General features: G+C 40.9%; 1 long non-coding RNA gene across 1 annotated transcript in view; it reads left to right on the top strand.

Annotated features, from left to right (window-relative positions):
- LOC135543856 (uncharacterized) overlaps window positions 1–14,824 on the top strand; it is a 69,218-nt gene extending 54,394 nt beyond the window's left edge. The window contains exon 3 of the long non-coding RNA XR_010456256.1: window positions 14,779–14,824. This is a non-coding gene — a long non-coding RNA (uncharacterized LOC135543856). The remainder of the gene's footprint in view (window positions 1–14,778) is intronic.
- Window positions 14,825–25,787: the final 10,963 nt, after the last annotated feature.

Genomic DNA, 25,787 nt, shown 5'->3' with positions numbered 1-25,787 from the left:
AGAGCCCGTCTGGTGCACAGAGTGGTCTCTCCACGGAAGACCTTTTAACCTGTGTGGCTCTGGGATGCCATGCCCCTTTACACATGATCACACCACGGGAATTAGAGCACTTCTACCCAAGAGATATTTGTGCTAATCTCTAAATAATTTTCTAATTCTCTTCCAATGTGTCCTTAATGCCAGCAAATGGAACACTGGTCACTTTAATAATGTTTACATGCTGCTTTACTCATCTCATATGTATATACTGTATTCTATTCTACTATATTTTAGTCAATGCCACTCCAACATTGTTCGTCCTAATATTTATATATTTCTTAATTGCATTCTTTTACTTTTAGATGTGTCTGTGTTGTGGTGAATTGTTAGATACTACTGCACTGTTGGAGCTAGGAACACAAGCATTTCGCTACACCCCAAATAACATCTGCTCAATATGTACATGTATGTGATTCGATTTTTTAATAGGTCTCTCTGTCCTAGCACAGCCGAAGTCCCAATTCGAGTTTGTGCAGTCTTGAGGACTTGTGAAAAGTCCTCCAAATGTCGGATGTTGATTATAATGTTGTATATTTCAATGTAAATCATCATTACGACTCTTTCTCTATCCCTCTTTGTCTCTATGTCCACTTGATTGACGCATCCTGATGTGTGAGTTCTGGATCTTCAATCTGGAAACAGTAGACACTGAGAAATTATAGTCTCTCACGAATATAAAATATCTTGTAAAGAAAGGTAAACATACCTCTGAAGTCTCATTGCTGTGGCATTTGAGTTGGTTCGGAGTCAAAGACACAAATATGTCAGTAGAAAGGATGAAACTGTCATCATGGCTTCAATTATGGCTCAGGCTTTGTGTTTGATTCTGATGACTGGTTTTATTTAACACACACACATCCTCGTGTTTAGTGTTTAGCTCTATATGCAGTGGTGAATGATGAAGTCTGTCATCTCTCACTTGGGGGGGGAACAGTTGTTGGTTCTGGATATTGTTGTCTCTTAGTCTGTAAACCATCACCATCCAAATGTGCTCTGCTAATATATTACTGTAGCTTCTTGTGATCTTTCTAGTGTGTTAGGCATCATTTCAATATAACATCCCAGGTGAGGACATGTTGAATAATAATTACTGTATAAATTAACATACGCAATGTATTCATGCATCTCAACGTGTGTCAAATATGTCAATATGTTTTTGTTTGTAACTAATTGCACAAACATTTTTAAGTAAGATGCCCTAATGATAGTGATAATATAGTTGAATGAACATGAGACAATTTAAGACAAACAGATCATTTTGGCTTGGTTGTTTTCTGAGCGTGCCCGTTTCCAGTCTAAATAATAGTCTCTACTCTGTTGTCTGTGCTTGCTAAGTAGAACGCTCCTGCTGTGTTCATGTCTACTTTGTCATTTGATTTCTAACCTTTCTATCAGACAATGCCAAAGAATACACTCTAGCCATCACTTTGGCAGTCGTGAGAAAACACTCTAGCCATCGCTTAGGTAGTCATGGAGCCAACGAGCTGAGTGAATATATTAGACCACCCTTGTAGGTGGGTAGGAGGACTTTAAACCTTAAACTCTACCACTTTTCTACCTCATTTTCATAATCTCCAGGACAATACCAGTGTCAACATATGTGTAAAAAATATTTAAAGTAAAAAAGTTCTACCCAATGACATCATCGGAAGTTAAAGCATTTTAAAACCATGAGGTTCGCAGTGACGTGGGGAGCAAGAACATACCCTCCCTTGGGCTACAAACTTGTTGCAAGTTTTGAAAATCACCTTTAAAAAAATAATCCTGAGAAGCATTGTGACTAATCCTATTCACAGAGAAGCATTGTGACTAATCCTATTCACAGAGAAGCATTGTGACTAATCCTATTCACAGAGAAGCATTGTGACTAATCCTATTCACAGAGAAGCATTGTGACTAATCCTATTCACAGAGAAGCATTGTGACTAATCCTATTCACAGAGAAGCATTGTGACTAATCCTATTCACAGAGAAACATTGTGACTAATCCTATTCACAGAGAAGCATTGTGACTAATCCTATTCACAGAGAAGCATTGTGACTAATCCTATTCACAGAGAAGCATTGTGACTAATCCTATTCACAGAGAAGCATTGTGACTAATCCTATTCACAGAGAAGCATTGTGACTAATCCTATTCACAGAGAAGCATTGTGACTAATCCTATTCACAGAGAAGCATTGTGACTAATCCTATTCACAGAGAAGCATTGTGACTAATCCTATTCACAGAGAAGCATTGTGACTAATCCTATTCACAGAGAAGCATTGTGACTAATCCTATTCACAGAGAAGCATTGTGACTCATCCTATTCACAGAGAAGCATTGTGACTAATCCTATTCACAGAGAAGTATTGTGACTAATCCTATTCACAGAGAAGCATTGTGACTCATCCTATTCACAGAGAAGCATTGTGACTAATCCTATTCACAGAGAAGCATTGTGACTCATCCTATTCACAGAGAAGCATTGTGACTCATCCTATTCACAGAGAAGCATTGTGACTAATCCTATTCACAGAGAAGCATTGTGACTAATCCTATTCACAGAGAAGCATTGTGACTAATCCTATTCACAGAGAAGCATTGTGACTAATCCTATTCACAGAGAAGCATTGTGACTAATCCTATTCACAGAGAAGCATTGTGACTCATCCTATTCACAGAGAAGCATTGTGACTAATCCTATTCACAGAGAAGCATTGTGACTAATCCTATTCACAGAGAAGCATTGTGACTCATCCTATTCACAGAGAAGCATTGTGACTAATCCTATTCACAGAGAAGCATTGTGACTAATCCTATTCACAGAGAAGCATTGTGACTAATCCTATTCACAGAGAAGCATTGTGACTAATCCTATTCACAGAGAAGCATTGTGACTCATCCTATTCACAGAGAAGCATTGTGACTAATCCTATTCACAGAGAAGCATTGTGACTAATCCTATTCACAGAGAAGCATTGTGACTAATCCTATTCACAGAGAAGCATTGTGACTAATCCTATTCACAGAGAAGCATTGTGACTAATCCTATTCACAGAGAAGCATTGTGACTCATCCTATTCACAGAGAAGCATTGTGACTAATCCTATTCACAGAGAAGCATTGTGACTCATCCTATTCACAGAGAAGCATTGTGACTCATCCTATTCACAGAGAAGCATTGTGACTAATCCTATTCACAGAGAAGCATTGTGACTAATCCTATTCACAGAGAAGCATTGTGACTAATCCTATTCACAGAGAAGCATTGTGACTAATCCTATTCACAGAGAAGCATTGTGACTAATTCTATTCACAGAGAAGCATTGTGACTAATCCTATTCACAGAGAAGCATTGTGACTAATCCTATTCACAGAGAAGCATTGTGACTAATTCTATTCACAGAGAAGCATTGTGACTAATCCTATTCACAGAGAAGCATTGTGACTAATCCTATTCACAGAGAAGCATTGTGACTAATTCTATTCACAGAGAAGCATTGTGACTAATCCTATTCACAGAGAAGCATTGTGACTAATCCTATTCACAGAGAAGCATTGTGACTAATTCTATTCACAGAGAAGCATTGTGACTAATCCTATTCACAGAGAAGCATTGTGACTAATCCTATTCACAGAGAAGCATTGTGACTAATCCTATTCACAGAGAAGCATTGTGACTAATCCTATTCACAGAGAAGCATTGTGACTAATCCTATTCACAGAGAAGCATTGTGACTAATTCTATTCACAGAGAAGCATTGTGACTAATTCTATTCACAGAGAAGCATTGTGACTAATCCTATTCACAGAGAAGCATTGTGACTAATCCTATTCACAGAGAAGCATTGTGACTAATCCTATTCACAGAGAAGCATTGTGACTAATCCTATTCACAGAGAAGCATTGTGACTAATCCTATTCACAGAGAAGCATTGTGACTAATTCTATTCACAGAGAAGCATTGTGACTAATCCTATTCACAGAGAAGCATTGTGACTAATTCTATTCACAGAGAAGCATTGTGACTAATTCTATTCACAGAGAAGCATTGTGACTAATTCTATTCACAGAGAAGCATTGTGACTAATCCTATTCACAGAGAAGCATTGTGACTAATCCTATTCACAGAGAAGCATTGTGACTAATCCTATTCACAGAGAAGCATTGTGACTAATCCTATTCACAGAGAAGCATTGTGACTAATCCTATTCACAGAGAAGCATTGTGACTAATTCTATTCACAGAGAAGCATTGTGACTAATCCTATTCACAGAGAAGCATTGTGACTAATCCTATTCACAGAGAAGCATTGTGACTAATCCTATTCACAGAGAAGCATTGTGACTAATCCTATTCACAGAGAAGCATTGTGACTAATCCTATTCACAGAGAAGCATTGTGACTAATCCTATTCACAGAGAAGCATTGTGACTAATCCTATTCACAGAGAAGCATTGTGACTAATCCTATTCACAGAGAAGCATTGTGACTAATCCTATTCACAGAGAAGCATTGTGACTCATCCTATTCACAGAGAAGCATTGTGACTAATCCTATTCACAGAGAAGCATTGTGACTAATCCTATTCACAGAGAAGCATTGTGACTCATCCTATTCACAGAGAAGCATTGTGACTAATCCTATTCACAGAGAAGCATTGTGACTCATCCTATTCACAGATAAGCATTTTTTAGAACCTTTTTTCTTATCTTTTTAACCACAGATCATAGAAATATTATATATATATAATATAATATATACTGAGTGTACAAAACATTAGGAACACTTAGCTAAAATTGATTTGCACCCCCTTTTGCCTTCAGAACCGCCACAATTTGTCGGGGAATGGACTCTACAAGGTGTCAAAAGGGTTCCACAGGCCCATGACCATGTTGGCTCATGTTGAATCATGTTGACTCCAATGCTTCCCATAGTTGTGTCAAGTTGGCTTGATGTCCTTTGGGTGGTGGACCATTCTTGATATACACGGGAAACTGTTGAGCGTGAAAAAACCCAGTAGCGTTGCAGTTTTTGACACTCAAACCGGTGCTCCTGGCACCTACTACCATACCCTGTTCAAAGGCACTTAAATATTTTGTCTTGACCATTCACACTCTGATTGTCTCAAGGCTTAAAAATCCTTCTTTAACCTGTCTCCTCCCCTTCATCTACACTGATTGAGGTGGATTTAACAAGTGACGTCAATAAGTGATCATAGCTTTCACCTCGGTTCACCTGGTAAGTCTATATATTGGAAAGAGCAGGTGTTCCTAATGTTTTGTCCACTCAGTGTATGTAGAAACTAGTTTGGTACTGTAGATGATGAATAAGTGCTTGAAAAGTGCCAGAATTGCCCTTTAAACCTTAGAGTTGTTGATGAGGGGTGAAAAAACACAGTCCTTTTTCATTAGTGTGAGAAGTAGTGTGGACTTACATTGGGGCTCAAAAGGCTTACGGGCCTGTGAAACTAACTGACAATGTTACTGATTAAAAAGCCACAGATCAAATATGAAAGGAAATCTATTCGGGCATTATAACTTTTCCCCCTAATTCAATCCACATTTTAGAGGGGGGTGAGGAGGATGTGGGGGAGATTGAGAGTGAGGTTTGAGGAGGATGAGGAGGGTGTGGGGGAGGTTGAGAGGGAGGGTTGATGGGCTGTTGAGGAGGGTGTGAGGGAGGCTGAGAGGGAGGTTGAGGTTAGGTTGAGTGGCTGTTGAGGGTAGTTTGAGTGGAGGTTGAGGCGGTTGAGTGGAGGTGGACGCGGTTGAATAGGTTGATGGCCCATTTTGAGGGGGAGGTTAGGAGGTTGAGGAGGGTTTGAATGGTGTGGGGGGGGGGGGTTAAGAGGGAGATTGGGAGAGAAGGTTGAGGGGAGGTTGAGGAGAGTGTGGGGGTCCTTTTTCGTATAGTGCAGAGCAGGTTTTAAAGCCCAAATTACTGTCTGTTTAGCCAAGTTCTGAAACCCATTAGGTGATGGCCACGTCAATGTTAGTTCCTGTATCAGATAGAAGCAGTTTATAAAATGCTTATGTCAGATGTCCTTGTCCTGTTGTCCAGTAATCTGGGTAAAACAAATCCATACACGCCCACACACAAACCCCCACCCCACCCCTCCCCACAAACCCGCGCACACTGAAGAGATGTTTTGGATACGTTTGGAAGAGATGTTTTGGATACGTTTGGAAGAGATGTTCAGCCTAAATAATGGTGATATTACAGTCTGGACTGAAAGCTTGCAGACTGCCCCAGACACCTCTTCAATAACCCTGCTATATACAGGTAGGGCTACGTGATGTTTTGCAGTTGTAACTTCCCCTCTGCTTTGACTTGTGCTCCTCTACAGCCACAACAAAGGATCAGGTTTCCTCAAAGTGGAAAGGGGGTTTCATGATCAAGGCATATTGGCACAATCCAATTTTGACTTGTGGATTCTTAAGGATAGTACATTTTAGTGTTAATGTCTTAGTAGTTCACACAATGTTGAAAATGGATGTGTATTGATATATAAATGCATTATTAAATAATTGTACAGAATTCAAATGGGAACCATGGTTTGACATAATGATGATATGGCCAGACCTTCGTTGTAGCAGGATGGGCTTGGCGCAAATCATTCAATAAGACCATATTAAAAGTCATTTCGAGATTTTCTCTGTGGCAAACACAATACATAGCATTGCCTTTATTACAATATCATTAACTAGGAGAGAGAGAGAGAGAGTACAGACACAACACGGCCTTACAGACCACATCTCCTGTCTTTATTTGATAGCATGTTACCTTGACTTTTTCACTATATTGTTACATTATCTACACACAATACCCCATAATGACAAAGTGAAAACAGGTTTTCGCAAAATTTTAGCAAAATTATAAAAAATATAAAACAGAAATACCTTATATACATAAGTATTCAGACCCTTTGCTATGAGACTTGAAATTGAGCTCAGGTGCATCTTGTTTCCGTTGATCATCCTTGAGATGTTTCTACAACTTGATTGGAGTCCACCTGTGGTAAATTCAATTTAATGGACATGATTTTTGAAAGGCACACACACCTGTCGATATAAGTTGACAGTGCATGTCAGAGCAAAAATCAAGCCATGAGGTCGAAGGAATTGTCTGTAGAGCGTCGAGACAGGATTGTGTTGGCACAGATCCGGGGAAGGGAACCCAAACATTTCTGCAGCATTGAAGGTCCCAAAAAACACAGTGACCTCCATCATTCTTAAATGGAAGAAATTTGGAACCACCAAGATTCTATCTACAGCTGGCCGCCCGGCCAAACTGAGCAATCGGGGGAGAAGTACCTTGATCAGGGAAGTGACCAGGAACCCAATGGTCACTCTGACAGAGCTCTAGTGTTCCTAGGTGGAGATGGGAGAACGTTCCAGAAGGACAACCATCTATGCAGCACTCCACCAATCAGGCCTTTATGGTCGAGTGGCCAGACGGAAATCACTCCTTAGTAAAAGGCACATGACATCCCGCTTAGAGATTTCTGAAAGGCACCTAAAGACTCTCAGACCATGAGAAACAACATTCTCTGGTTGGATGAAACCAAAATTGAAGTCTTTGTCTTGAATGCCAAGTGTCACGTCTGGAGGAAACCTGGCACCATCCCTACCATGGTCGTGGCAGAGTCATGCTGTGGGGATATTTTTCAGCGGCAGGGACTGGGAGACTAGTCAGGATCGAGGCAAAGATGAACTGAGCAAAGAACAGAGAGATCCTTGATGAAAGCCTTCTCCAGAACTCTCAGGACCTCAGACGGGGACGAAGGTCCACCTTCCAACAGGACAACGACCCTAAGCACACAGCCAAGACAACACAGGAGTCGCTTCGGGACAAGTCTCTGAATGTCCTTGAGTGGCCCAGCCAGAGTCTGGACTTAAACCCGATCGAACATCTCTGGAGACACCTGAAAATACCTGTGCAGCAACTCTCCCCATCCAACCTGACAGAATTTGAGAGGATCTGCAGAAAAGAATGGGAGAAACTTCCCAAATACAGGTGTGCCAAGTTTGTAGCGTAATAACCAAGAAGACTCGAGGCTGTTATCACTGTCAAAGGTGCTTCAACAAAGTACTGAGTAAAGGGTCTGAATACTTATGTAAATGTAATATTTCCATTTTTTTATATTCAATATATTAGCAAAGATTTCTAAAAAACTGATTTTGGTTTGTCATTATGGGGTATTGTGTGTAGATTGATGAGGGGAAAAAAAATATTTAATACATTTTAGAATGAGGCTGTAGCGTAACAAAATGTGGAGGAGTAAAGGGATCTGAATACTTTCCGAAGGCACTGTACATTATGCAATTGTTTGGAATCCATAAATATGTGCTGTATATCATATTTCATGGATAAACCCTAACCCCAGTCTTTTCACTGTGAATGATTTGATATTGTACCTCTCATCAGTGTTAAGCAGCGCTTTGTTAGGGATAGGCTGTTGTTCATGGGATAGGCTGTTGTTCAAGGGAGAGACTGTTGTTAATGGGATAGGCTGTTGTTCATGGGATTGGCTGTTGTTCATGGGATAGGCTGTTGTTCATGCGATAGGCTGTTGTTCAAGGGATAGGCTGTTGTTCAAGGTAGAGGCTGTTGTTCATGGGATAGGCTGTTGTTCAAGGGAGAGACTGTTGTTCAAGGGATAGGCTGTTGTTCATGGGATAGGCTGTTGTTCATGGGATAGGCTGTTGTTCAAGGGATAGGCTGTTGTTCAAGGGATTGGCTGTTGTTCATGGGATAGGCTGTTGTTCAAGGGATAGGCTGTTGTTCAAGGGATTGGCTGTTGTTCATGGGATAGGCTGTTGTTCAAGGGATAGGCTGTTGTTCAAGGGATTGGCTGTTGTTCATGGGATAGGCTGTTGTTCAAGGGATAGGCTGTTGTTCAAGGGATAGGCTGTTGTTCAAGGGATAGGCTGGTGTTCAAGGGAGAGGCTGTTGTTCAAGGGAGAGACTGTTGTTCATGGGAGAGGCTGTTGTTCAAGGGATAGTCTGGTGTTCAAGGGATAGGCTGTTGTTCAAGGGATAGGCTGGTGTTCAAGGGAGAGGCTGTTGTTCAAGGGAGAGACTGTTGTTCATGGGAGAGGCTGTTGTTCAAGGGATAGTCTGTTGTTCAAGGGATTGGCTGTTGTTCAAGGGATAGGCTGTTGTTCATGGGATAGGCTGTTGTTCAAGGGATAGGCTGTTGTTCAAGGGATAGGCTGGTGTTCAAGGGAGAGGCTGTTGTTCAAGGGAGAGACTGTTGTTCATGGGAGAGGCTGTTGTTCAAGGGATAGTCTGGTGTTCAAGGGATTGGCTGTTGTTCAAGGGATAGGCTGTTGTTCAAGGGAGAGACTGTTGTTCATGGGAGAGGCTGTTGTTCAAGGGATAGTCTGGTGTTCATGGGAGAGGCTGTTGTTCATGGGATAGGCTGTTGTTCAAGGGAGAGACTGTTGTTCAAGGGAGAGACTGTTGTTCATGCGATAGTCTGTTGTTCATGCGATAGGCTGTTGTTCAAGGGAGAGACTGTTGTTAATGGGATAGGCTGTTGTTCAAGGGATAGGCTGTTGTTCAAGGGATTGGCTGTTGTTCAAGGTAGAGGCTGTTGTTCAAGGTAGAGGCTGGTGTTCAAGGGACTAGAGAAATGTTTGAGATGAAATAAGTTGGGTGATTGTTAATGGGACAATTGATGGCTACAGCAATCAAACTAGTAGTAGTAGTTTAAAGGATAATACAAACACTATGGTGCACATTAATGTTATAAACTGTAGTTCACATTAATGTTGTAAACTGTAGTTCACATTAATGTTATAAGCTGTAGTTCACATTAATGTTATAAACTGTAGTTCACATTAATGTTATAAACTGTAGTTCACATTAATGTAGTAAACTGTGGTGCGCATTAATGTTGTAAACTGTGGTGCACTTTAATGTTATGAAGTTATCGTTCTTTTTATTGTTATTATTGTTGTCATTGCGATGACAGACTTTTTGTCCATATAGCCCATGTCTAATTACGGGCTCATCCTCATCAGTCATATGTCACTCGATTAATCACATTCGTTCTGGGATCTGTTCATTCCACCATAATGTGCTATCTGGAGAGTTCTGCTTTGAAGTGCCGTGTGCTATTAGTCCTGCTACTGGTAGAGCTGCCTGTAGTCTTGACTTCAAATTCCGTCACATTGTAGAAGAAAAGTGTGGTAGCTTTAATGCAGAGGATGTGCGTAGAACACTTAGGTGAATATTGACCGAACTTATAACACTGCTGTCTTCGTATGAGCCGTTTCTGAGCTTTAGTGCTGGCAGAGAGCGTGGTCATTATGTATGGCTGGTGACATCACCTAAAGGTGCTAACCACAACATGGATTTCTCATTGAAACCAGATCTGCACCATAAGAAACTGTTCAGTTGTTGCTCATTACCAATACCAACACTCTTCTTCTGTATTAGGGATGAAGGAAAGGTGACACAGAAGAAGTAGATCGTTTCTATCCACCATTCACCCCAAAAGGAAGATTGTAACAAGCATAAAATGAAAGGTTTTGTCTCAATTTCACTTTTTAAAGAGGAAATCTGTAGTTTAAACAACAAATCAGCCACCCTTCCACTGTTTTTGATAACAACTGAGAGATGTGGTTGGTGAAATGTAACCACTCTCATATATGTATCAGAGAGTTATAAATGCAAAGACTGACCATCCATGAAATCAAAGTATAGTTTTAACCATGTTTTGAGGCTATATAGTGTTTGTTTACATGTACACTGTTTGTATTAGTATTTATTAAGGATCCCATGAATTCCTGCCAAGGCAGGAGCTACTCTTCCTAGGGTTTCTTATGGATCCCCATTAGTTCCTGCCAAGTTGGGAGCCAGGCCCACTCACTGGAGAGCCAGGCCCACTCACTGGGGAGCCAGGCCCACTCACTGGGGAGCCAGGCCCACTCACTGCGGAGCCAGGCCCAGTCAATCAAAATGTATTTCCCCACAAAAGGGCATTATTACAGACAGAAATAATCAGTACATTTAAATCAAACCTTTCCTGTCTGTCATCTTCAAACCTTCTTACAACAGTTTCCTGTCATCTTCAAACCTTCTAACAACAATTTCCAGTATGTCATCTTCAAACTTGGATTATCGTTGTGTTTTTATTTATTTATGTGCAGTTCCTACTGACACTACTAGTACCAGGGAAACACAGCTGGAAACGTGTGCTCCCTCGTTGTCTCTACAGACCCAAGAGAATATCAAAGATAAAAAATATTCCTTAATATATAACTCACAATAACTCTAGTATATATACCTCACAATAACTCTAGTATATATAACTCACAATAACTCTAGTATATATAACTCACAATAACTCTAGTATATATAACTCACAATAACTCTAGTATATATAACTCACAATAACTCTAGTATATATAACTCACAATAACTCTAGTATATATAACTCACAATAACTCTAGTATATATAATTCACAATAAGTCTAGTATATATAACTCACAATAACTCTATTCTCCCTAGATAATATTGCACTATTACTCAGTTTGTGTATCAGACATGCTCCCTAAATAAGTAAGTCTCAAAGTAGTTTAAATGTTTTGTATCAGACAAGTTCCTAATATTTTAACTTCAGGGCTATTTAGCGATCTAAAATTAAGCTTCAAAAGATAATATTTAGTTTGAATGTTCTGCCAGGTTGATTGATCTGCCAAAGTTAATAAGCGTGTATTTTTAATCTAAGAGGGCTACTGGATTTAGACAGTTCCATTAAACACACACAATCTTCACCCAGAAAAAAAAAGCTCCTTCCTGTGTTGGTCATTTCTGCTTTAAGTTTCCTTTGGCTCCATCCTGCCGCGACACTGTGGTATCTTAAGATGTGGATAAGCACCACTAATCTACGTCTGGTCTGAATTGGATCCCAAGTGGGTGGGTGGAGGGGCGTCGACCCCAGTTATTGCTCTTTCCTCCTCCTTTTCACACCCTCAGCACACTATAGGTTCTTTTGTGGTGTTACAAATTAAACAAGCTAACACGTACCACCTGCTAAATTACTGTCCATGGAATTCATTATGAATTCCCTCTATTCATGTGCATATTCCAGCACCTCTAAGGCTCTTAATCCAACACTGGTGGAGGTGTGGGTTTTTGGAACACCTATATGGTACCTTGAAGATCACTGTTAACATAGTGTCTGGGTGCCAGGTCGTAAATACATATTGAAGATCCCAATTAACATAGTGTCTGGGTGCCAGGTCGTAAATACATATTGAAGATCCCAATTAACATAGTGTCTGGGTGCCAGGTAGTAAATACATATTGAAGATCCCAATTAACATAGTGTCTGGGTGCCAGGTAGTAAATACATATTGAAGATCCCAATTAACATAGTGTCTGGGTGCCAGGTCGTAAATACATATTGAAGATCCCAATTAACATAGTGTCTGGGTGCCAGGTAGTAAATACATATTGAAGATCCCAATTAACATTGTGTCTGGGTGCCAGGTGATGAATATGTATTGGGCCAGATGGTTGTTTCCTCTCTCTCTCTCTCTACTGGATCTCTTCCACCCATAGTAAAGATCAACACAGAGTCAGCTACCCAAAATAACTTTTAGTTCACTATAGTAACTCTGATTATAGCCATACCAGTCTTGTTTTCGTACTGTACATTTAGAGAAAAGTACAGGTATGTCCTCTGTAGCTGAGTTGTGGACCTCTGTAGCTGAGTTGTGGACCTCTGTAACTGAGTTATGGACCTCTGTTGCTGAGTTGTGGACCTCTGTAGCTCAGTTGTGGACCTCTGTAGCTCAGTTGGCAAAGCATGGTGCTTGCAACGCCAGGATAGAGGGTGTTCAATTCCCTGGACCATGACTGCAAGCCGCTTTGGATAAAAACGTCTGCTAAAAGGACAATGGATTGAGTTAAATCACATTTGTTCTTCTGTGAGCTCATTTCATTGAGACAGAGCCAGTTGGCCTTAAAATTATTATTTCAATATCTTGCTGTATGTTTTATTTTGATTAGTTCTGAAGAGGGGAAACATCAAACACACAAAGTTTAGTGTACAAGTCACATATTCCTTCTTTAATAGGATGTACATGTCATTTAGTGTTGTGATTTTTCAGCAGACAGTCTGAAGGTGGCTTAAGGGGTTTATTCATCAGACATTCACTCCTGCAACATTGACTATTTGGCCTGTGCGTAATAGGCATGTAAATCGCACATGTTGGATCTGTTGGATAAAACAGAGGACTTTCACGTTAACATTTAAATGGTAATTCAATCTCTTTTGTTCAGTTTTGCGTAGTGGTGTGTCCCATTGGTAAACGTTATACTGAGCTGACGTCATCTGAACGCGTAGCTACCCTCCCCTTGCATGTGAGCTAAAGCAATTAGCCTTTGGAACAAGTGCTGTGGTTAAATAATATGGTGTTACAGTATTTTCCTATTAAAACCATAAACCGTTCTTGAGATCTGATACCTTGGACTATGACTTGGGCCAGTGCGTCAGGGTGAAGGCATGTTGAATATGTTATCTGTGCTGTGGAGAATGTGGGCCAGTTGGGTCTTGTTGGATCTCAGTGGAAGGTGTGTAATCAAATCAAATCCAATCACATTTGCTTGGTCACATGCACCGAATACAACCGGTTTAGACCTGACTGTGAAATGCTTACTTTACAAGCCCTTAATCAACAATGCAGCTGTAGCCCCTGATCCTTGTGGGGGTTATCGATATGAGGCATCCAGCTGCGAATGGCCTGTCTTCAGACTGGAGGGATAAGTCCACACAGCCACCAGCAAATGAAAAACAGAGGGAGAGTTGTACAGCACGTTGAAACTCTATTCTCATCACACTCATATTGTGATTCACAATTTCCCCGTCTAAGCCATATCACATTTGAATAGGTTGATAAAATGCATGCAATAAGTAGATTCTTTTTTTAAACCAGGCAATTCCAAAGCTTTGATGGTATCTCAAATCCTCATCATCCACATGGACAACTGACTTCGACGTGTCTAAACTGAAACGCTGATGGAAGAGCCTTCCCTTCATCATGTCTGGTCAGGTCACCACTCACCAGTGTGTTTTTAGATAGAACTCTAAACATTATCTTTATGAGAGGCTGCACTGTGCCTGGACTCTAATTAGAGCAGGTTGCTCAGCGCTGACAGACATAATTATTTGTTTGGCTTGTGTGTGATGTCACTGTTGGCTGGGGCAGTTGCAGCCAGGGGAAAGCTGAGGGGACGGTGTCTGTGTGTTCCAATCGCTGCTGTCGGGAATAGCCTTTTTCCCAGCCAGGCCTCTTATCTTCAGGGTGGACACACCAAGGGAAACTTCCACACTGATCACTGAGACTGTCTTCAGGAATGGGAAACAGAAAGGCAATTTTTCTCACGCTGTCTATCAGCTTCCTATATTATATCACCCATCAGTCAGTTAGTGATCTGTTAACCCGTTGTCATAACATCGGTTTTGGCAGGTCATGTGTACTATCTCCTCCTGTCTCTACACACAATTGATACTCTGTAATGGAAGAATCTTATCGGACTTGTACAAACACGGTCCAGACTAGTTCAGATATCTGAGGAGTAAACAGATCATTCCTCATTGGTAGCTGGGCAAGTTGCACACTATGACATATAGGTTGTTGTTTTTCATTCAGCTGTAAGCCCTACTTTGGTGACAACAAAAGACAGGCGATGAATAATATCCATGTATCTCTCTCTCTCTGTCATCCTTCTAGGGCCTCCAGGAAAACGGGGAAGGATGGGAAGACGAGGCGACTCTGGTAAGCAGTCTCTCTTAGTTCCTTTGTTCCCTCGGTGTGTTCAGTGCTTATCGTCCTGAGCAGTGTGTTAATGTGTATGTTTATGTGAGCCAGAGGGTAGAGTGTATCAAAGTGACCAACAGATCTGAGTGAACTGTACAGTACCTCCCTACAGTCCCTGGTTGCAGACAGCCAGGGGAGATTTGACAGTGTGCAGCTGCTGCAGGCTTCTGAATGACTTTTCACCCTGCCAGTGTGGCCTGCCTGGTGGCCTCACTTTTCTCTCCTTCATCTGAAGGAATCCATCCATTCTCAGGAATAATTATACACAGACTTCTGTGTTCTGCAAATCGTTTCAGTGATGCCTACGGACAGAGGACTGCAAAGGCTCTTGTGGAACTACACCATTAAAAAGGGGGATGTCCACTGCTATAATTGGGTTCTTTCTTATCGCATTCTTAGTGTGCAGTTCAATTTGCTTGGAATGTTCTTTGACATTTGTAATATCAGGAATTTTGGCAATTCTGACCTGTTTTTTTTTCCCTCTGTGGATATGAAACACGATGGCCCTATGAAAGCCCTATCACAGCATCCTTAGCCAGAGTTCACAGGTCATTCATGATATGATAATTGAAACACCTTATTTGAAAATGTGAGAAGAAAAAAATCCCCAAATAATCAAGAACACCTTGCTATAGTGTTACAAATGTCCTTGATGATTTAGCAAGGTTGTAGTGCGGATGTCTGAACTTTCCCCCTAGGAGTGTAACCCTATTATAAAGATTAAAGAGTGTGACCTTGAGAAGAAACTAAACTACACTACATCAGATACATACAGACATCTGTAATCTGGACAGTAGCCTGAACTCCCCTTGTGCAGACCAGAGACAGATCTCATCCATAATGTATAGTGATGGGTGGCGTTGGAGATAAATAACAAGGCTAAATCACAATCTCATCTCATCACTACATTCTCACGTCATGGCTGGCCCAAGGGGTCTGCCTATATCTGAAAAATGTGGCTTCTACATGTCAGCTCAGCCCTTGACAGTGCAGAACACACATGCAACTTACCTAGGGGGATGGAGAGAATAGTTGCCTCTGTTTTTCTGTGCAGGGGATTGAGTAGGGCTACTCCATTGGCTCCAAGCCCCCAGCCCAGCGACATACATCTCCATAAAAAGCAGCCTTCTGGCTTCTGTCTGCTGAGACGACTCCACTCCACTCCTGACTCATAAAGAGTCTTCCTGGACCAGCATAGTTCCTCAGTGGCACATTCCATTTAGCGACAACAAATGTCTTATGGGCATCACTACTAGTCTGTGGGGACCTAAATGCCAGAACTGGACAGGAACCTGTCACTCTCAGCACACAGGGGGACAAACACCTACCTGGAGGTGACAGTATTCCCTCCCAAATATGCCCCCCCTAGACACAGCTATGACAAAAACAACCAACAAAAACTTGTCACAACTCCTGTAGCTCTGTCGCACACTGGATCTGTACATAGTCAATGGTAGTCTTCGAGAAGACTTCTATGGTAGGTACACCTACAGCTCATCCCATGGCAGTAGTACTGTAGATCATTGACCTCAACCCAGAGTCTTTCAGAGCGTTCACAGTCAGCCCACTGACACCCCTTTCAAATCACAACAAAATCACAGTCTACCTGATCAAAGTAATACTCAATCATGATGCATCAAAGCCAAGGGAACTGAACAATATTAAGAATAGCTATAGCTGGAAGGAAAGTAGTGTAGAAACCTACCAAAAACTATTAGGCGACAACAAATTCAATCCTTTTTAGACAACTTCCTTGACAAAACATTTCACTGTAATAGTGAAGGTGTAAACTTGACAGTAGAAAGCCTAAACATTATATTTGACCTTTCAGCTTCCCTATCAAATCTTAAAATGTCAAGCAGACAACCTAAGAAAATGGAAAACAATGACAATTGGTTTGATGGAGAATGCAAACACCTAAGAAATTGAGAAATCTATCCAACCAAAAACAAAGAGGCCCAGAAAACCAGAGGCTACGCCTTCACTGTGGTGAATCACTAAAATAATAGAGAAATACACAACAGAAAAAGAAGGAACAGCACGTCTTCTGGGAAAATTGTAACACACTAAACAAACAACAACACAAAGAATCGCTAACAGCAGACTCGTTCATTTGCTCAGTGAAAACAATGTACTGAGCAAATGCCAAATGAGCTTTTTTTTACCAAATTACCGTACAACAGACCACGTATTCACCCTACTCACTCTAATTGACAAAGAAAAAACCAAAACAAAGGCAAAGTCTTCTCATGCTTTGTTGATTTCAAAAAAGCTTTTGACTCAAGTTGAGGGTCTGCTATACAAACTGATGGAAAGCGGTGTTGTGGGAAAAGCATACAACATTATAAAACCATGTACACAAACAACAAGTGTGCAGTTAACATTGGCAAAAAACACACACATTTCTTTCCACAGGGCCGTGGGGTGCGACAGGGATGCAGCTTGAGCGCCACCCTCTTCAACATCTATAACAACGAATTGGCGAGTGCACTAGAACAGTCTGCAGCACCCGGACTCACCCTACTAGAATCTGAAGTCAAATGTCTACTGTCTGCTTTTAATCTGATGCATCTATTCCCAACCAAGGAGGGCCTATCGCAGCACCTAGATCTTCTGCACAGATTATGTCAGACCTGGGCCCTGACAGTAAATCTTTTGAAGGCAAAAATAATTGTGTTACAAAAAAAGGTCCAGTTGCCAGGACCACAAATACAAATTCCATCTAGACACTATTGCCCAAGAGCACACAACAAACTATACGTACCGCGGCCTAAACATCAGAACCCCAGGTAACTTCCACAAAGCTGTGAATGACCTGAGATACAAGCCAAGAAGGGCCTTCTACGCCATCAAAAGGAACATAAAATTTGACATCCCAATTAGGATCTGGCAAGAAATACTTGAATTAGTTATATAACCCATTGCCCTATATGGTCGTATGGTCTGGGGTCCGCTCACCAACCAAGAATTCACAAAATGGGACAAACACCAAATTGAGAAAATCCTCAGTGTACAACATAAACCCCAAATAATGCAGAGCAGAATTAGGCCGATTCCCACTAATTATAGAAATCAAGAAGACGTTCAATTCTACAACCAACTAAAAGGAACCGATTCCCAAACCTTCCATAACAAAGCCATCACCTACAGATAGATTGGCCTAGAGATAAGTCCCCTAAGCAAGCTGGTCCTGGGGCTCTGTTCACAAGCACAAACATACCTCACAGAGCCCCAGCACAGCAACACAATTAGACCCTACCAAATCATGAGAAAACAAAAAGATGCTATTTGGCCCTAAACTGAGAGTACACAGTGGCAGAATACCTGACCACTGTGAATGACCCAAAATGAAGGAAAGTGTTGACTATGTACAGACTCAGTGAGCATAGCCTTGCTATAGAGTTGGGCCGCCATAGACAGACCTGGCTCTCAAGAGAAGACAGGCTATGTGCACACTGCCCACAAAATGAGGTTGAAACTGAGGTTGAGGTTGAAAATGAGGTTGAAATCTTGCTGCTGTGTTGGCGAAGAACAAACATAAATGTAAATACAACCCATATTTATGTTTATTGATTTACTTTAACTATTTACATATCGTTACAGCACTGTATATAGCCATAATATCACATGTGAAATGTCTTTATCCCTTTGGAACTTTTGTGAGTGTAATGTTTACTGTTCATTATTTATTGTTTATACCACTTTAGTTTATTATCTATTTCACTTCCTTTTCAATGTAAACACATTTCCCATACCACTACAGCCATTTGAATTGTATTGAATTGAGAGACAGAGAGACAGAGCGAGAGAGATAGAGAGAGATACTTTCTTATACTGACCTGAACATACAGTACTATGCCTCTAAATGTTTCTAATGGACAAGATCAAGCAGGACCATGTCGTACTCATGCGAAACTACTCAGCTGTAACTAAAGTACTAATGTCCTATTCAGTACAAATCATAAGGTTAACCCTGGCCTAAACGGATAGGGATGCATGGATATGTTTATTACAAATGAAATATGACATGTTTATGCATAAACATGATAGCAATTGAAAGGAAACAGTTTGGAGATTATGGAAAAGTTATTAGACCTGGCAGTTAACCTTGACACATGACCAAATTCAAACATCACACTGTAGATTTCTTGTCCATTTTACATTTACTGTACTTTTTGCCGCATTTGTTGATAATGGAATCTGTAAACACTGCGGATACAATCAGTAACATGGTAAGAATATTCCTGGAGAATATGGGTTAGGTACACCTTAAGACAAACAAATGACAAGGGTGTGAGTGAGAAGACTAACTGGTCTCTCCAAGTGGCCACACCTCTCCAGAGTGTGCACAGTTCCTAAGTCATTTCAATGCACTTTTATGACTCAAAGAAGAGTCTCCAACTACAAGGCGTTTTTTTAAGTTCTCCTAGCTGTGCTGTTGAGGAACTGGAGCAAACACGCTTGTAGTTGTTTTGTTTGGAACTCAGCCCTGCATCCCCGCCATCACACAATTACTGTTGTTGTTTACGCAATAAAAAAACGGCCCATTATAAAATCAATCTGGTTCAGGTGGGCATCATTTGAAAGCTTGTTCTACTGCCAACATGTCTAGATACGTTATAACGTACGATCTTACAGTGTTAGGCTTTCACAGGGCAATTCAGAGAAACGGAACGTAATTTTGGTCCGCATAGAAAAGAGTCATGCATGTATTCAGGTGTGTGTTCCACAGAGAATCTCCTTCACTATAGATAAATATGTTCATAATAACACATGGTTTGACTCCGTGTCATCTTGTAACTGTACATCAAACATAGTGATCATAAATATTGAACTGTATATGACATGAGATTTATGATATTGAAATGTGAAGTGCATATTTAACTTGCTTGTAATGACATCAAAGTGGTATTTAATATATTCCTCAAAGTCTCATCTTCCAAAATACACAGAGTCCTTTAAAGCATTTCCCTCACTCAGTCTACAACAAAACATTCAAAAGTTGCAGGGGCAACTCTTTCTCTGAGCTCTGACGTCTTTTATAGCATGTTGCTGTACAGCCACTGCGTTCCAATTTAGGTGCATATTATCGGTGTTCAAGCCATTTTCAACCCTTATATGTTAGCTTGAGCGAACTGAGAAAGACAAAGAAAGAAAGCTTTCGCCGTGAAAAAAACAAGTGTTACCACTACAAAGCTTAATCTGATTCAATACACAATAGATTTCCATTAAACTGAACTGATTTATTCCTATTTTAATTAAAAGGGTAATCTGCATTTCAAACAAAATACTGAGGGTTTGGGCTGGAGCTATGAGTGCAAGGACTGACCATCCATCATATACAAATGTTTGGTTTTAACCATATTTTTTGAGGCTCTACAGTGTTTGTTTACAAATACATTGTTTACAAACAATGGAGTAAAAAAAAACATGTGCCAGTTTGTTTTTCTCGGTTCCGTTGTGTTGGTGGTGGCGGATTGATTTGATTTCCACGCTTTTGAGATTGTTTTTTTTCAGGATGAGTGATGAGTCTTCTGGCGCATTGGGTATCACATTGCACCCCGTGATTCATGTCTTGATATATACAGACCGACGGATTGGGAGCGGGTTTACATTATAGTGCTTTTGAAGGTCAACTTTCTAGCTCCGCTCCATAACTTTTGTACTTTGTAGCCATCCCAGAAAGCATGGATTATTGAGTCATTGTGGGTTTCACAACACTGGTTGTGAATGGAGAAATTCAGCCACTCTTACATTCGTAGACATACAGTGCCTATGGAAAGTATTCAGACCCTTTGACTTTTTCACTATTTAGTTTACTTTATCAACACAAAATACCCCATAATGACAAAGCGAAAACAGGTTTTTCTAAATTTTAGAACATTTATTTAAAATAAAAAGCAGAAATACCTTATTTACATTAGTATTTAGACCCTTTCCAATGAGTTTTAAAATTGAGCTCAGGTGCATCCTTGAGATGTTTCTACAACTTGATTGGAGTTCACCTGTGGTCAATTCGATTGATTGGACATGATTTGGAAAGGCACACACCTGTCTATATAAGATCCCACAGTTGAAAGTGCATGTCAGAGCAAAAACCAAGACATGATGTTGAAGTTAATTGTCCGTAGAGCTCCGAGACAGGATTGTGTCGAGGCACAGATCTGGGGAAGGGTACCAACAAATTTCTGAAAGTCCATCAAGAACACAGTGGCCTACATCATTGTTAAAATGGAAGAAGTTTGGAACCACCAAGACTCTTCCTAGATCTGGCCTCCCAACCAAACTGAGCAATCGGGGGAGAATGGCATTGGTCAGGGAGGTGGCCAAGAACCCGATGGTCACTCTGAAAGAGCTCTAGAGTTCCTCTGTGGAGATGGGAGAACCATCTCTGCAGCACTCTCCACCAATCAGGCCTCTATGTTAGATTGGCCAGACGAAAGCCACTCCTCGGTAAAAGGCACATGACAGCCCGCTTGGAGTTTGCCAAAAGGCACCTAAAGACTCTCAGAACATGAGAAACAAGATTCTCTGGTCTGATGAAACCAAAGATTGAACTCTTGTGTCACATCTGAAGGAAACCTGGCTCCATCCCTATGGTGAAGTATGGTGGTGGTATTATCATGCTCTGTGGATGTTTGTCAGTGGCAGGAACTGGGAGACTTGTTAGGATTAAGGCAAAGATGAAGGGAGAAAAGTACTGATCCTTGATGAAAACCTGCTCCAGAGCACCCAGGTCCTCAGACTGGGGCAAAGGTTCACCTTCCAACAGGACAACGCAGGAGTGGCTTCGGGACTAGTCTCTGAATGTCCTTGAGTGGCCCAGCCAGAGCCCAGACTTAAACCTGATCTAACATCTCTAAAGAGACCTGAAAATAGCTGTGCAGCGACTCTCCCCATCCAACCTGACAGAGCTTGAGGATCTGCAGAGAAGAACGGGAGAAACTCCTCAAATACAGGAGTGCCAAGGTTGTAGCGTCATACCCAAGAAGACTCGAGGATGTAATCGCTGCCAAAGGTGCTTCAACAAAGTCCTGAGTAAAGGGTCTGAATACTTATGTAAATGTAACATTTCAGTTTAAAAAATGTTTTTTAAATATATTAGCAAACATTTCTAAAAACGTCATTATGCGGTACTATGTGTAGATTTTAGAATAAGGCTGTAATGTAACACAATGTGGAAAACGTCAAGGGGTCTGAATACTTTCCGAAGGCACTGTAGCTTTGGATGCAAGGACTGACCAACCATGATATTAAAATTATAGTTAACCACATTTTGAGGCTATGCAGTGTTTTTTTACAGAATCTAAAATGTTGGGTTCTGATGGGGTTGACAGTTGAACGAAGCTTATGAGGCATTAATAATGTATATTATTCAATAACCATTGGATATACACAGGAGCGTTTTAGAAGTTGGGGGACATACTTTTTGTTTTTGTTCAAAATCACAGTATTGAATCGCAATACATATAGAATCGTGCGAATCACGAGAATCGCAATACATATCGTATCAGCACCAAGATAGGATAATACTACTTTGTGAGGTCCCAATTCCTGGCAGCCCTAGTTGACCCCCATCTCTGGTCCTCAGATAGCTGGGACAGCAGCCTTTTTCTAGTGGGTATGACTCCTGGCAGGCTGGCATTCAGACCACACGGGTGAAAACAGAGAGAGGGATTGTCATTGCCCAACCAGTCTCTGTGATTAATCAGTAGGGAAACAATGCTATTACATAGGCCTGGAGATGCTCATTGTGGTGTGTGTGTGTGTGTGTACATGTTTGTCTGTTTCGCGTAATGCAGTACAGACACACACACAGGGAGAGAACAAAGGCAGAAAAGTGCCTTCTGTAATCAAACTCATCATGTCTCTTGATTGCAATGACAACCGAACAAACAGAGCATCATGGGAACTGGGGTTTTGTTATGGCAACGACTGATAAAGAGTATACAGTACCAGTCAAAGGTTTGGACACACCTACTCATTCAAGGGTTTTTCTTTATTTTTATTATTTTCCTACATTGTAGAATAATACCGATGACATCAAAACTATGAAATAACACTTATGGAATCATGCAGTAACCAAATAAGTGTTAAACAAATCCAAATATATTTTATATTTGAGATACTTCAAAGTAGCCACCCTTTGCCACTTTGCACACTCTTTGCATTCTCTCAACCAGCTTCATGAGGTAGTTAACTGGAATGCATTTCAATTAACAGGTGTGCCTGTTAAGTTAATTTGTGGAATTTCTTTCCTTCTTAATGCGTTTGACCCAGTCAGATGTGTTGTGACAAGGTAGGAGGGTTATACAGCAGATAGCCCTATTTGGTAAATGACCAAGTCCATATTATGGCAAGAACAGCTCAAATAAACAAAGAGAAACAACAGTCTATCATTACTTTAAGACACAAAGGTCTGTCAATGCGGAACATTTCAAGAACTTTGAAAGTTTCTTCAAGTGCAGTCGCAAAAATCATCAAGCGCAATGATGAAACTGGCTCTCATGAGGACCGCCGCAGGAAAGGAAGACCCAGAGTTACCTCTGCTGCAGAGGATAAGTTCATTAGAGTTACCAGCCTCAGAAACTGCAGCCCAAATAAATGCTTCACAGAGTTCAAGTAACAGACACATCTCAACATCAACTGTTCAGAGGAGACTGCTTGAATCAGGCCTTTTTTTTGCTGCAAAGAAACCACTACTAAAGGACACTAATAATAATAAGATATTAGTTTGGACCAAGAAACATGATCAAAGGACTGATGAGTCCAAATTTGAGATTTTTGGTTCAGAGGATATCCACATGTGTGGTTCCCACCGTGAAGCATGGAGGAGGAGGTGTGATGGTGTGGGTGTGCATTGCTGGTGACACTGTCTGTGATTTATTTAGAATTCAAGGGACACTTAACCAACATGGCTACCACAGCATGCTGCCACAATATGCCATCCCATCTGGTTAGTGTGACTATTTGTTTTTTAACAGGACAATGACCCAAAACACACCTCCAGGCTGTGTAAGGGTAATTTGACCAATAAGGAGAGTGATGGAGTGCTGCATCAGATGACCTGGCCTCCGAAATCACCAAACCTCAACTCAATTGTGATGGTTTGGGATGAGTTGGACCGCGGAGTGAAGAAAAAGCAACCAACAAGTACTCAGCGTATGTGGGAACTCCTTCAAGACTGTTGGAAAAGCATTCTTCATGAAGCTGGTTGAAAGAATGCCAAGAGTGTGCAAAGCTGTCATCAAGGCAGAGGGTGGCTACTTTGAAGAATCTAAAATATAACTTATATTTTGATTTGTTTAACACTTTTTTACTTACTACATGATTCCATATGTGTTATTTCTTAATTTTGATGTGTTTACTATTATTCTGCAGAAAATAGTAAAAATATGTAGAAAAAAGTTAAAATATAGAAAAACCCTTGAGAGCATAGGTGTGTCCAAACTTTTGACTGGTACTGTATGTACAGTACCTTTTGTTGTGACACAGGACATATCAACATGTTGGGTGTATTTTAATAATCAACCTCCCACTGAGTTATATTCCAACTCTGAGGTAGAACATGAAAGTTACTGGAGTGAAACGGATCACACTTCATCATCACTAACTGTATTTTTCTGTTTTCTGTTTCAGGATCTCCAGTAAGTACTGTTCCACCATGGTTAATGGGGTTTTAGTAGATGTTTCAGGATCTCCAGTAAGTACCGTTCCACCATGGTTAATGGGGTTTTAGTAGATGTTTCAGGATCTCCTGTAAGTACTGTTCCACCATGGTTAATGGGGTTTTAGTAGATGTTTCAGGATCTCCTGTAAGTACTGTTCCACCATGGTTAATGGGGTTTTAGTAGATGTTTCAGGATCTCCAGTAACTGTTCCACCATGGTTAATGGGGTTTTAGTAGATGTTTCCACCATGGTTAATGGGGTTTTAGTAGATGTTTCAGGATCTCCAGTAAGTACCGTTCCACCATGGTTAATGGGGTTTTAGTAGATGTTTCAGGATCTCCAGTAAGTACCGTTCCACCATGGTTAATGGGGTTTTAGTAGATGTTTCTCCAGGATCTCCAGTAAGTACCGTTCCACCATGGTTAATGGGGTTTTAGTAGATGTTTCAGGATCTCCAGATGTTTGGTTAATGGGGTTTTAGTAGATGTTTCAGGATCTCCAGTAAGTACCGTTCCACCATGGTTAATGGGGTTTTAGTAGATGTTTCAGGATCTCCAGTAAGTACCGTTCCACCATGGTTAATGGGGTTTTAGTAGATGTTTCAGGATCTCCAGTAAGTACCGTTCCACCATGGTTAATGGGGTTTTAGTAGATGTTTCAGGATCTCCAGTAAGTACCGTTCCACCATGGTTAATGGGGTTTTAGTAGATGTTTCAGGATCTCCAGTAAGTACCGTTCCACCATGGTTAATGGGGTTTTAGTAGATGTTTCAGGATCTCCAGTAAGTACCGTTCCACCATGGTTAATGGGGTTTTAGTAGATGTTTCAGGATCTCCTGTAAGTACCGTTCCACCATGGTTAATGGGGTTTTAGTAGATGTTTCAGGATCTCCAGTAAGTACCGTTCCACCATGGTTAATGGGGTTTTAGTAGATGTTTCAGGATCTCCAGTAAGTACCGTTCCACCATGGTTAATGGGGTTTTAGTAGATGTTTCAGGATCTCCAGTAAGTACCGTTCCACCATGGTTAATGGGGTTTTAGTAGATGTTTCAGGATCTCCAGTAAGTACCGTTCCACCATGGTTAATGGGGTTTTAGTAGATGTTTCAGGATCTCCAGTAAGTACCGTTCCACCATGGTTAATGGGGTTTTAGTAGATGTTTCAGGATCTCCAGTAAGTACCGTTCCACCATGGTTAATGGGGTTTTAGTAGATGTTTCAGGATCTCCAGTAAGTACCGTTCCACCATGGT

Source organism: Oncorhynchus masou, chromosome 8 (genome assembly GCF_036934945.1).
Source record: "Oncorhynchus masou masou isolate Uvic2021 chromosome 8, UVic_Omas_1.1, whole genome shotgun sequence".
In the NCBI taxonomy this organism is placed as follows: Eukaryota; Metazoa; Chordata; class Actinopteri; order Salmoniformes; family Salmonidae; genus Oncorhynchus; species Oncorhynchus masou.
This window is presented reverse-complemented; position numbering and strand designations above follow the sequence as displayed.